Source organism: Peromyscus californicus, unplaced genomic scaffold (assembly GCF_007827085.1).
Source record: "Peromyscus californicus insignis strain IS unplaced genomic scaffold, ASM782708v3 Scaffold_1__1_contigs__length_55948999, whole genome shotgun sequence".
Classification (NCBI taxonomy): Eukaryota; Metazoa; Chordata; class Mammalia; order Rodentia; family Cricetidae; genus Peromyscus; species Peromyscus californicus.
Window position 1 is genome coordinate 7284141 of NW_026294492.1, and position 11471 is coordinate 7295611.

Genomic DNA, 11471 nt, shown 5'->3' on the forward strand with positions numbered 1-11471 from the left:
ACACTTCTGTACTTCTGTATCATGTGGCCACTCTACACACGGCTGGGTGTTCAGCCGCATCTTGGTCTTTGACTGCTCGCGGCTGGTGACATTCTTCCTCATTCTTCCTCCAGGGATGACACCCTTAAAGTCTCTAGACACTGCAAACATCCCTTAGGAGCAAAAGCACTCAGATTCAAAGCTCCTTCCTGAGTATCTCCGCTCCCTGACCACTGTGGGGTCACAGACATGTTTGACCACGCCTGGCTCTTACATGGGTGCTGGGGATTTGAATGAAATTCCTTTTGCTGTCTCAGTAAACACTGACCCAATGAACTGCTTCACCTGCACAACTCTTGCTTCTTTTAAGTCGTTTCTCTCAGGTATTTGTCATGTCTGTCACAGCAAGCAGAAACTGACCAGCACACTCTCTGTCCTGTCGGCTTCACTCGCGGGGTCTCTGCCTGGACCTTCTGCCCTCTGCCGTCTTCTCTCATCCCACTCTCCTTTCTTCAATCATTAGCTTCAGTGTCACCTTCCCCAGGATATCTCTGGGCTATCCTCTGCTACCACTGTCAGCTCTGCTCTAGAATGGTGTCTTGATCAGTTCACGGGGCTACACTGGGAACCCCGAAACAAGCCTCCTTCCCTCATTGTCACAGAACACTGGTCACAAGAAACCCAATGGAGAAAGGGTTTATGTGGGTTCCGCTTGCCGAAGGGAGGTGTGGAGGCAGCAGCGTGAGGCAGCTGATCACACTCATCACAGTCAGGAAGCAGAGACGGATGCTGATGCTCGGCCCATAAACGGTACTGCTTGCCTTCAGAGTGGGTTTTCGCACCTCAGTTAAGCAATCTAGAAACACAGACATGCCCAGAGGCTCATCTCCTGGGCAACTGTAGACCCTGTCGGGCTGACAGTATTAACCATTCCCCCATGCTAGTGCTCCGTTCCGTTTCACCACCAGACCAGGGGCCCCGGGACAGCCTGAGTCTGCATTTGTAACACGCTCCGATGGTGTTGGGCTGCTGTGGTTGGCCCACGTGAGGACCAATGCCCTGCTGGACCCGTCTTAGCTCTGATGGTTTTGCAGTTGTTGCCTTTTTTTTTTTTTTTGACTTAGTGATTTCAGAAAAAACAGCCATTTCTTTTCTTTTCTTTCCTTTTTTGCGTTCGTAATTAAGTCAATTGGCTCATCATTGTGTGAGCGGGCACCGTGGATCCTGTGTGGTCCTCTAATAGCATTTCTCTGGTGAGGGTGGCGGTCTGTCGGTAGACAGCCTTCATCAAGTCAAGAACCTTCATTCTCTTTCTGGCTCCCTAGTTGTTTAAAAGAAAGATTGAACATTTTGTGAGTGCTACTTCAGCATCTGTCAGCATCATATACTTTATCAAAATCATACACTTCCATTTCCTTAATATATCCCTATAGAGATGTAATGATTAAATGACCTTCTAATGTTTATGTGTCCTTGCACTTTGGGCCTAAAACCTGTATGGTCATAAGACTTTTTCCCCCCTCTTAATTCATTCCTAGATTCTATTTGCTAATAAAACATTTTTAAATTTAAGATTGTTTCCCAGACATTGACAAGTGAGATTGGCTTATTTTGGTTTTCTTGGTTAGCACCATCTTTTCTCTGGGGCTGGTGTCAGGGTTATACCAGCCTCATGGAATGAGCTGGAGAACTTCATTTAATTCCATCCTCTGAACAGAAGACAGCAATGCTTTTTAGAATGAAATAGTTCTGGCAGCCCTTGTGGGTGTGTGGATCTACCTTCAGGCCACCATCTCTACTGCTTGGTCCCTTGTACTCAACCTTCCAGGACCTTGGCTTTCTACTACCTCCCAATCCCCTCTCTATAGCTTTGTCCCTTGTGCTCTATCTTCCAGGACCTTGGCTTTTTACTTCCTCTCAGCCATCTCTACTACTTGGTCCCTTGTGCTCTATCTTCCAGGACCTTGGCTTTCTACTGCTCTTGGCCATCTCTACTGCCTGGTTCCTTGTGCTCTACCTTCCAGGACCTTGGCTTTCTACTGCTCTTGGCCATCTCTACTGCCTGGTCCCTTGTGCTCTACCTTCCAGGACCTTGGCTTCCTACTTCCTCTCGGCTATCTCTCCTGCCTGGTCCCTTTCTACCACAGAGCTTTTGCTTCTGCTGCTTCCTTGGCAGAGAAGTTTTCATCACCCCTTTCTGCTTACTGATCTGGCTTCAGCCAGATTACTCTTTTCTTGGTCCCCAACTAAGCTGGCTCCTGGAAGCTGCACTCTGTTGGACCCCATTTTCACATATCACACCTGCAGCTTTGTTTTCGTTGATATGATTTCTAATTAACGCGGTGGACTTCTCTCTCACGCAGCAGGCTGTCCAGCTCTTTGAGGACAGGGACGAGGGTTTGTTTACCATTGGATCCCCAGCACACTGCCAGATGTCTGTCACATAGTAGGTGCTCTGTAAGAATATGGAGAGAGAGCGAGGCACTTCAGCACAGTATGCTCATAAAGATTGCCTGCAGTCCCAGGCTCTGCCAAGCATATTTAGCATTTTACTTCTTCAATCCCTCTGCTGCTTTATATAACATGCTTAAACTTCTGTTTTCCCACACTTACGTTCTCATCAGTACCCCTCGTCTTTCACCGTGGGGAAGTGAGATTAGAGGCCCCTCTGCCCCTCCCAGCCATGCCAAGTTATAAAACTCTGGGCCGATGGTTCTATCTCTGCCATGACCAAACAAATTTAAGTGAATAACCAGCGTTTGAAATATTTTGATTGTATAACCATCCCTCATCTCAGACACAGGAAGGCACAGAGTGGCAGGGGCAGTGCCCATGCCATAAATTTGGGGTTTTGGTGAGCCTTCTCCTTGCCACCAGGGCTAACCAGTTACTATAGTGATGGTTAAACACGATGAGCATTTCCTCCGGAAGATGTTCTTTTCAGAATCTTCTAGATTCCTGACTAGATTTGTACCTTGTGCTCTCAAGGTCTAGAGCTTTTCCACCCTGCACTTGGATGTGGTGGGTGGCTTTTTAGTTCGCAGCTAGCCTGTTAGACTCTTTCTTGGATTATCGTTCCTTTTGCTGGAGACCCGTCCTTGAGTGTGTCTCTAGGAACACGTCTATGCACAGCAGACATTCAGTCCCCGTGTTTATGTCTTCGGTTTGCTCTCACATAGGGCCCACAGTCAGCGAGGTTATCCGATCCACATCCTGTTTCTCTGCAAGTCTATATATTCAATACTTTTCTCCATGCTGTGGCCAAACAGCTCACAGAGGCAACTTAAGGGAAGATGTATTTATTTTGACGATGACTTGAGGGGAAGTCAAGGTGTCACGGTGACAGAAGTGACTTATCCTACAGCGGCAGGAGCTTGCGACACAATCATCCACATCTTAGCAGATCTGCAAGCAGAGAGCCTGGACCCAAAGCTCGTATCATCCTCAAGGTCGGCCCTCAGTGACCCACTTCTGCTATTTAGGCCACAGGCTTCCAAAATACCACTACCAGGTGGAGAGCACAGGTTCAAACACAGGAGCTTAAGGGGAACATTTCACAGAAGCACTTGATGTCTCACTCCAGAGGCTTTTTAGGATTCTCTGTGTCTTTAGAATTTGGCAATTTCTTTCTGAACATAAAATTTTACTTAGAAAGTAAGCCTTTGCCGTCCTGTGTTTGGAAGGAACTTTGCACATGTAAGTCTTTCTTTAGCCCAGAGGGGTGGGTTCCTATTGCTGCTTCATTTTTCTTTTCCTCCTGTTCTTCTTTAAGTTCAAAGATTTTTCTAAAAACCAAAGATCAATCGTACGTGTAAATTAACTTCGTGTGCGCTTTTGAGATTTTTGTGTTTGGTTTCCCCTTGTGCTGTGTTTGAAAATTCCATAGACTTTCTCATCTTTATTATTGGAGTTCAACTCTGTCCATTTTATCTCGTCTTTAGTTGTCTGGTTTGTTTGGGAATGGTGGCATTTAATTTTCAGGAAGTCTTTGTTTTTCTGATGGTTCTTTACTCACACTGGCTCATACTGTGTAGAATTCCAGGGAGCAGAAGCAATGGCTTTGTGTGTGTGTGTGCCTGTGCATGTATGTGTGTCTGTGCATGTTTGTGTGTCTGTGTGTGCACCTATGTGTGTGTGTGTGTACCTGTGCATGTATGTGTGTCTGTGCATATGTGTCTCTGTATGTTTGTGTGTGTGTCTGTGTGTGCACCTGTGTGTGCGTGACTGCGTGTGTGTTTGTGTGTCCCCAGACACACGTATATGTGAAGCTCACAGAATAACTGGGCAGGGTCTGTTCTGGCGCAGGGTCTCTCACTGCGACCTTGAGTTTGCCGATTTGGCTAGCCAACGAGCCCCAGAGATCCCCTCGTCTCTGCCTCCTTGGTGCTGGATTACAAACATGCCCTGCCATGCCCAGCTTTTTACATGGATGCGAGGGACTAAAGTCAAAGACTCACGCTTGTGCCCTAAGCTCTCTGCTACTGACTGAGGTCCCCCACCTCTGCCTTGATGGGTCTGTGGAGTCTGAGCCTGGAAGGTTGAGTGGATGGCATGAGTCCTCCTAGCATCTGAGATAGTGTCCTGCGTGGAGAAGGCAGGACTTGGAGCCCAGAGGCCTCTCAGCTCCAGCTCCTCTATGGAACTGACCGAATAGCCTCAGCTTACCCATCTGTAATATGAAAAAAGGAGGGGGAAAACCCCCTTGGGTTTGTGGTGAAGATGGTGTGAACAGTGTGGACAGAGCTCCTGGTGACTCTGGCTTTGGTAGACTATGAGATTGGTGTGGACAGAGCTCCTGGTGACTCTGGCTTTGGTAGTCTATGGGAATGGTGTGGACAGAGCTCCTGGTGACTCTGGCTTTGGTAGACTATGGGAATGGTGTGGACAGAGCTCCTGGTGACTCTGGCTTTGGTAGACTATGAGATTGGTGTGGACCGAGCTCCTGGTGACTCTGGCTTTGGTAGTCTATGGGAATGGTGTGGACAGAGCTCCTGGTGACTCTGGCTTTGGTAGTCTATGGGAATGGTGTGGACAGAGCTCCTGGTGACTCTGGCTTTGGTAGTCTATGGGAATGGTGTGGACAGAGCTCCTGGTGACTCTGGCTTTGGTAGACTATGGGAATGGTGTGGACAGAGCTCCTGGTGACTCTGGCTTTGGTAGACTATGAGATTGGTGTGGACCGAGCTCCTGGTGACTCTGGCTTTGGTAGTCTATGGGAATGGTGTGGACAGAGCTCCTGGTGACTCTGGCTTTGGTAGTCTATGGAAATGGTGTGGACAGAGCTCCTGGTGACTCTGGCTTTGGTAGTCTATGGGAATGGTGTGGACTGAGCTCCTGGTGACTCTGGCTTTGGTAGACTGTGAGGATAATGTGGATAGAGCTCTTGGTGACTCTGGCTTTGGTATGACTAAGAGGATAGTGTGGGCAGAGCTCCCGGTGGCTCTGGCTTTGGTAGACTAGGTGATGGTGTGGGCGGAGCTGCTGGTGACTCTGGCTTCCTACATCATTGGTGAATGAATGAGTCTTCTTCAATGAATCCAGCACAAAGCCCCACACTTGCTGCACCCTCTCATCAGAGTGGCAATTTGCCTTTTGTTATTCTTCACCCCCAGGGCTGTCTTGCTTTCTGACTATATATACACATGTATGCATGTATTTTAGTCATTTCTGGGCAGCTTCTCATGAATATTCAAATCCAAGCACTTAGGGCTCTGTGAATGATTCAAATGTTTGTTGCACAATGGATTGATCTTAATATAGCTGTGTCACCACAGGATGTGCGTCTACACGGGTCTCCTGGACACCCCCCACAGCCTGTTTGGGCCAATGAAGGGCAAGCAACAACCCCATCAAACTTCCGGTCCTGACCTAATGGAGGCTTGGTGGTTAGGGATTGGGAGTCTTGTCACTTTCCTGGCTTTTGCTTTTCTCTTTACATATTCCTTCCTGTAGAGAGTTGGGGTCAAGAGGGCACAGTCTGGGAGGGCACAGGTGAGTGTGCTGAAGAGGCAGCTACTTTCACGGACACCCACGGTTTAGGTGGGATGTGCATCCGGCCATAGCAGGTAGGTGCACGCACAGCTGCCTCATGAGGGCTGTGGAGAGGTATGGGCCTCAGAGACGGTTTTGAGCAGCTTCAAATTCATGTCTCTTTTGCATCTATTCTAGATGAAAGGGTTGGGTGGCCCATGCCTTTCTTCCTCCTGGGTCCCCTGAGGGCCAGGGCTCCTTCCTTATGGGGACTCTGAGAATCATCCACGGAAGTGCAGGATCCGGGAAGAAGGCTGTCATGGTGGACCCGTGTCAAGTCTTCCTTGAGAGAGATTATCTGGGGAAGAGTGGTTCTTCAGGAGTGCCTATGGAGCAGATCAAAGTGGACTCCATCTTTTTTTGTTTTTTCTTTTCTTTTGAGGTACTGAGAATTGAACTCATGGATTGTGCTAGAGAAGAATACCACTGACCTATCTGCCCTTCACTATGTAGCTTTGTATCCCTGGCTGGCCTGAAACTCACAGTGTAGACCAGGCTGGCCTTGAACTCACAAAGATCCACCTGCCTTTGCCTCCTAAATGCTGGGATTGAAAGTGTGCACCATCATGCCTGGCCTTATTTCTTATTTTGAGACAGAGGTCCTCTAAGTTGTCCTAGGTGGATTTGAACTTACGTTCATCTTGCTTCAGCATCCCTAATACCTTAGATTACAAGCCTGTGTCACCAGACCCACCTCTCACTCTACTTTGAGCTGGTATAATGGTGGCAGTGGTGGGTGGCACTAACCTTGATGGAGGGGCACTGTATTAGGCAGAGTGCCTGTGTGAAGGCCTGGAGTGGTGAGATCCTAAGGGGTACATTAGGTGGCACTTCCTGCTCCGGGCAAGCCTGTGCTTACTGTTGGCAGTGGCACTCACACATCTGGCCTGTTGTCCTGTACAGCGTCTTGAGTCAGCTCCAGGGCTCTGGGGTGGACACGGCAAACCTTTAAATATGAACAGAGTGCTAGACCCTAGACTCTCCAGGTCCTGTGCTGCTACCGTGTACAGCTCTTAGTCAACCCTGGAGCAAGCCCCTACAACCAGAACATTCTGCAAAACACAAACACTAAATGAATTATTTCGTGTCCTGGGCGGCTTTCTGTTACTATAGCAAAGTCCCTGAGTCAGGGTCATTTATAAAGAGTAGGCTTACTTGCCTCACAGTTCTGGACATACTTGAACTTAGCCCTGGAATGTACTCCACATCAGACGAGGGGCTTCCTGTTTCATCATGTGGTGGATGACATCATGGGGGGAGGGGCAGAGGAGTGTACCAGCTTGGCCTCTCTCTCTTCTTCTAAAGCCACTTATGGCATATTTAATTAAGTAGGATCTTAATTAATCCTAATCATTTCCCAATACATTAGCATATAGGTTGGGGACTGGGTCTGTAACACATGAGTTCTGGGGACAAGCATTCAAGTCATGGCTTAGTTTCACTCTTGGCCAGGCAGATGCTCTGTTCCAGGTTGTGCCCTGTCCTGGATGCAGGGATTCTGGGACTTGTCCTGGCGGCATCCTGGAAGTCTCTAGTGGGCAGCCATTCCTGAGAGCAAGGCTCTGCCGTCTCCTTTCTGCAGATGAAGAGTCGGGCTCTGAGGGGGAACATCTGCTCCAGTCTGGCAAACGCCTCAAGATGGCGGAGCTCCAGGAAGGCTCTGGAGAGCAGTCTGTGTCTCGGATGTTGTGGAGCTGGCTCTGCAGAGGCTACTTCTGATCCCAGAGATGTGACGGCGGGGCTGTACATCTGTCTCAAGCCAGGCTAGTGTCTTGCATGCAGGGGAGGTTGTCTCTCTTCCTTTAAGACATCTTCCACCCTGTTCGTATTGAGTGCATGTGTGCGTGCCTCTGTATTGGTGAAATTATTAAGGCCACTCCATGTAGTTAAAAGGGAGGTGTATTTTGTGGGGTAACTTACAAATGAAGGGATAGGTTACAGGGTCTGGGAAAGGTGAAGCGCAGTCCGGCGGTGTTCTCTGGGGAACTCTGCTCGGTCTACCTCCAGCATCCAGGGTCCAGGAACCAAGAGAGCCGGCACATCTGGATCTTCGGTCTTCAGGGTCCTCTCTTCGCCCCGCCTTGGAGGCGTGACAGTTACCGAAGCCTCAGTGGGGGGTTGGAACTTCCAGATCAAAGCTGGAATGGCTACCCACTACACCTCTGTGTGTGCGTGCCTGTGTGTGTGTGTGAAAGTTCTCCAGAGGAACGGAATTGAGAGAATGAATTACTTAGACATGGACAGTTTTGGGAGTGACCTGATTGGGTGACGGGGGAAAGATGAAAAGATAGATATGTGTGGAGCTGGGATGGGATGGGTTGGGCCATGTATTCTAACGGAGACACACCTAGGAGGCTAATCGTGGCAGTGGACCTCTATAGTCTTGCCATTCCCATGAGTATGAGGCATTAGGATCTTTGACATGGCTTTGCTCGTGTGAGCAATATACATTCACTCAGGGCTGCGTCTGCTCCCCGCATAACTACATACTACACCAGGAGATACATTGGACTGGCTTCACTACAGGGCGGGGTAGTTGAACAATGGCCATCTGCACACTAGAGTGGCTGAGAAGTGATAGCAGTTTGGTTCACGAGGCTGGATGCCTCCGTCCCGATCTGGTACGAAAGACCTAGAGGATCACCGGAGAGCCGCTGGTCTTCAGTCCATACCAGGATGAAGATGCTGTCTTTGGATGCAGCATCAGCATCAAGAGGAGAGATGCGCTCACAGAGCCGCCCAGGGTATCACTCCTAGTTGGTTCCAGACCCGCTCAAGTGACACTCATGACTTTGGCCAGCGCAGGTTGTCTTTCCTTCTTGGTGCCATGCAGACCGAAGGCACTAGCCAAGGTTCCTGCTGTCCTCTCCTCAGGAGACAGCAGCTGGCTGGAAGGCTTCTTATTAGTGTGAGACTCTTGTCACCCCTAGGCCCACGGTTGACAGCAAGCCATTGCGCGTCCATCTCTGCCTAGGTGGAGGGGTAGAGTGGAGGAGGCTGAGGGGCTGTGGGACATTCTCTCCCCCTCCTCTCCCCAGTTCACACCCTTCAGCTTTTAGACGGAAATGGTTGGGACTCACTGCCGTCTCCCAGGACTCCTCTGGGGCCTCTCCCACACTCCCTGCCCCTGATGGGGATGCCCTTATCCCCAACAAAGCCTGCCACCTCTCCTCACCCAGGCTTTCCTCTGCGAATGGTGAGCCTTGCTTTGCAGACACAGGAAGGCCACTCCAGAGTGTGTTTCTGCCAAATCAACATGTGATGTGATTCTGAGCTGCCACTCACCAGTGGGCACTCCTTGTTAGGGTTCCCTGGCCTACTCTAGGGCAGGGCAAAGATCCCGGCCTTTTTTAGAAGGATTGTAATCAAATTCACATAGTGTGTAAAAACAAGCCGTGACCGTGTTCTCAGTAAACGCGGTGACATTTAGCACATCCACAGTGTTGCTCAACATTGCATGCGTCTGTGTCTAAGACATTTTTCTCATTCCCAAGGAAATGCCTTCCCATGGAGCAGGCACTGTCCATTCTACCTACCCATGCTCCAGCAATTGCCAATCTGCCTTCTGTCTACACGTTGGTCAGTTTTCTGTTACTATGACAACCATCTGAGCTCATCAGCTTACAAGGAGAGATGGTTTATTTCAGTCCATAGTTTGGGAGGGTCCAGCTTGTGATTGATTGGCCCTGCTGCTTTTAGATTTGTGGTGGCCTATCACGGCAGAAAGACCACTCCCCTCACAGCTAGGATGCAACAGAGGAAGGGAGAAGGGGCTGGAGTTCCACCATCCCTTTTGAGAGCACATTCCCAGCAACCTAAGACAGTCCATGAGGCCCTACTTCTTAAGGACTCCACCACATTCTCGTAGTTCCACACTTAAACACAGGGCCTCTGGGAGATAGTCTAGACCCAAGATATGACAGTCTAAGGACTTAATTATTCCAGAAGCCTCACATACATGGAGTTCTACAGCATCTCATCTTTGGTATCTGGTTTTTATTCAGCAACATTCTTTGCTGGCTTGTCCACATTTTAGCACGTGTTGGCATTTGTCCCATTTTTATGGTCGAATACTATTCCATCTCACGGATGTAACACATTTGTTTACCTCTCCACAGGTCAATGGAACCTGCCTGGGGGTCCTCACAGGTCTTGGGGACTTTCTGTCTGAGAAGATCCTGCCTTCTCACACTAGTTCACACCACTTGAGTCCTCGGCCTGTCATGTTTCAGCTGCTGTCTCTGGGAAACAGAGAGCCAGTGCCCTTAAGCTGTGTTCAGGCTGATGCCTGGTCATAAAGTGTGGGTCCCCCATCCCAGTAGGAACCATATAGCCTTAGGGGAGGCCTACCTTTTCTGCCCTGTTCTTCCCCCTGTGCTTCTCAAGGGTATTTGTCACCTTCTGGGGTGAAAGCATCCCCCACATCCTGACTGAAAAGAGCTTGAGGTGGTTTCAATGAGAACGGCCCCCACAGGCTCCTAGATTTGAATGTTTGGTCACCAGGGAGTGGCACTATTTGAAAGGATTAAGAGATGCGTCTTTATTGGAGGAAGTGTGTCGCTAGGGGTGGACTTTGAGGTTTCAAAAGCCCAAGCCAGGCCCCATGGCTCTCTCTCTTCCTGCTGCCTTTGGATCCAGATGTAGAACTCTCAGCTCCTTCTCCAGCGCCATGTCTGCCTGCATGCCGCCATGCTCCCCACCGTGATGATAATGGTCTAAGCCTCTGAACTGTAAGCCAGCCCAATTCAATGCCTTCTTTCACAAGACTTGCCGTGGTCATGGTGTCTCTTCGCAGCAGTAGAACACTGACTAAGGCAGGTTGTTCCAGTTGCGTCTCCTTCCAACCTTGAACCCACACAGCCCTTGGGGGAAATGGGGCCCAGAGATGCTGAGGGCTAGAAAGAACCGAACATCTGAGTAAAAAGCCCCCACCATCACAGTGTCTGTCCACACTTGCTCCGTATCAGCAGCCCAGGGCTAGGTACGCTTGGCTTTGCTTGGCCTCTGTGTCCTCCTGAAGTCCTAGGAGAAAACAGGAGTTTGCAAGCTCAGTGATGGGAGACTGAGGCTTGCAGTCAGGAAGGGGATCAGAAATCCTAGGGACTGTCATATTCCCAAACACATCCTTTTGGGGGCCCAAGACAGAGTGCCCAGTACATTCCAACCCGCTGCCACCTCTCTTCAGTTACGGTCCCCCTTCCCCGGTGCTTTTTGCCATCTCTGAATCATAGAGACAGCCTACCTGGTTCTCTATCGTGCACTACAGCCAGACTTGAAGTCCTTCCCATGCGCTGCATGAGAAAGTCCAGCCCATGCCACACACACTGTCCAGCCAGGTGGCCACTACCTGGACTAAATGACGTCTTCCACTTGCAGCAGGGACTTGGGGGCTCCTCTGGCTCTTGGAGCCCCTGACTTGTGGGACCCTGAGCCACAGCATCTGTGATCTGCAGACTCCTCCA

General features: G+C 49.7%; 1 long non-coding RNA gene across 1 annotated transcript; it reads right to left on the reverse strand.

Moving 5' to 3' along the window:
* Positions 1-1087: 1087 nt before the first annotated feature.
* Positions 1088-11235, reverse strand: LOC128115311 (uncharacterized). The gene is made up of 3 exons (XR_008220123.1): positions 10360-11235; positions 2281-2434; positions 1088-1300 (listed from the first exon to the last, which is right to left on the reverse strand). It is a non-coding gene; the product is annotated as an uncharacterized LOC128115311 (long non-coding RNA).
* Between the last annotated feature and the right edge of the window lie 236 nt (positions 11236-11471).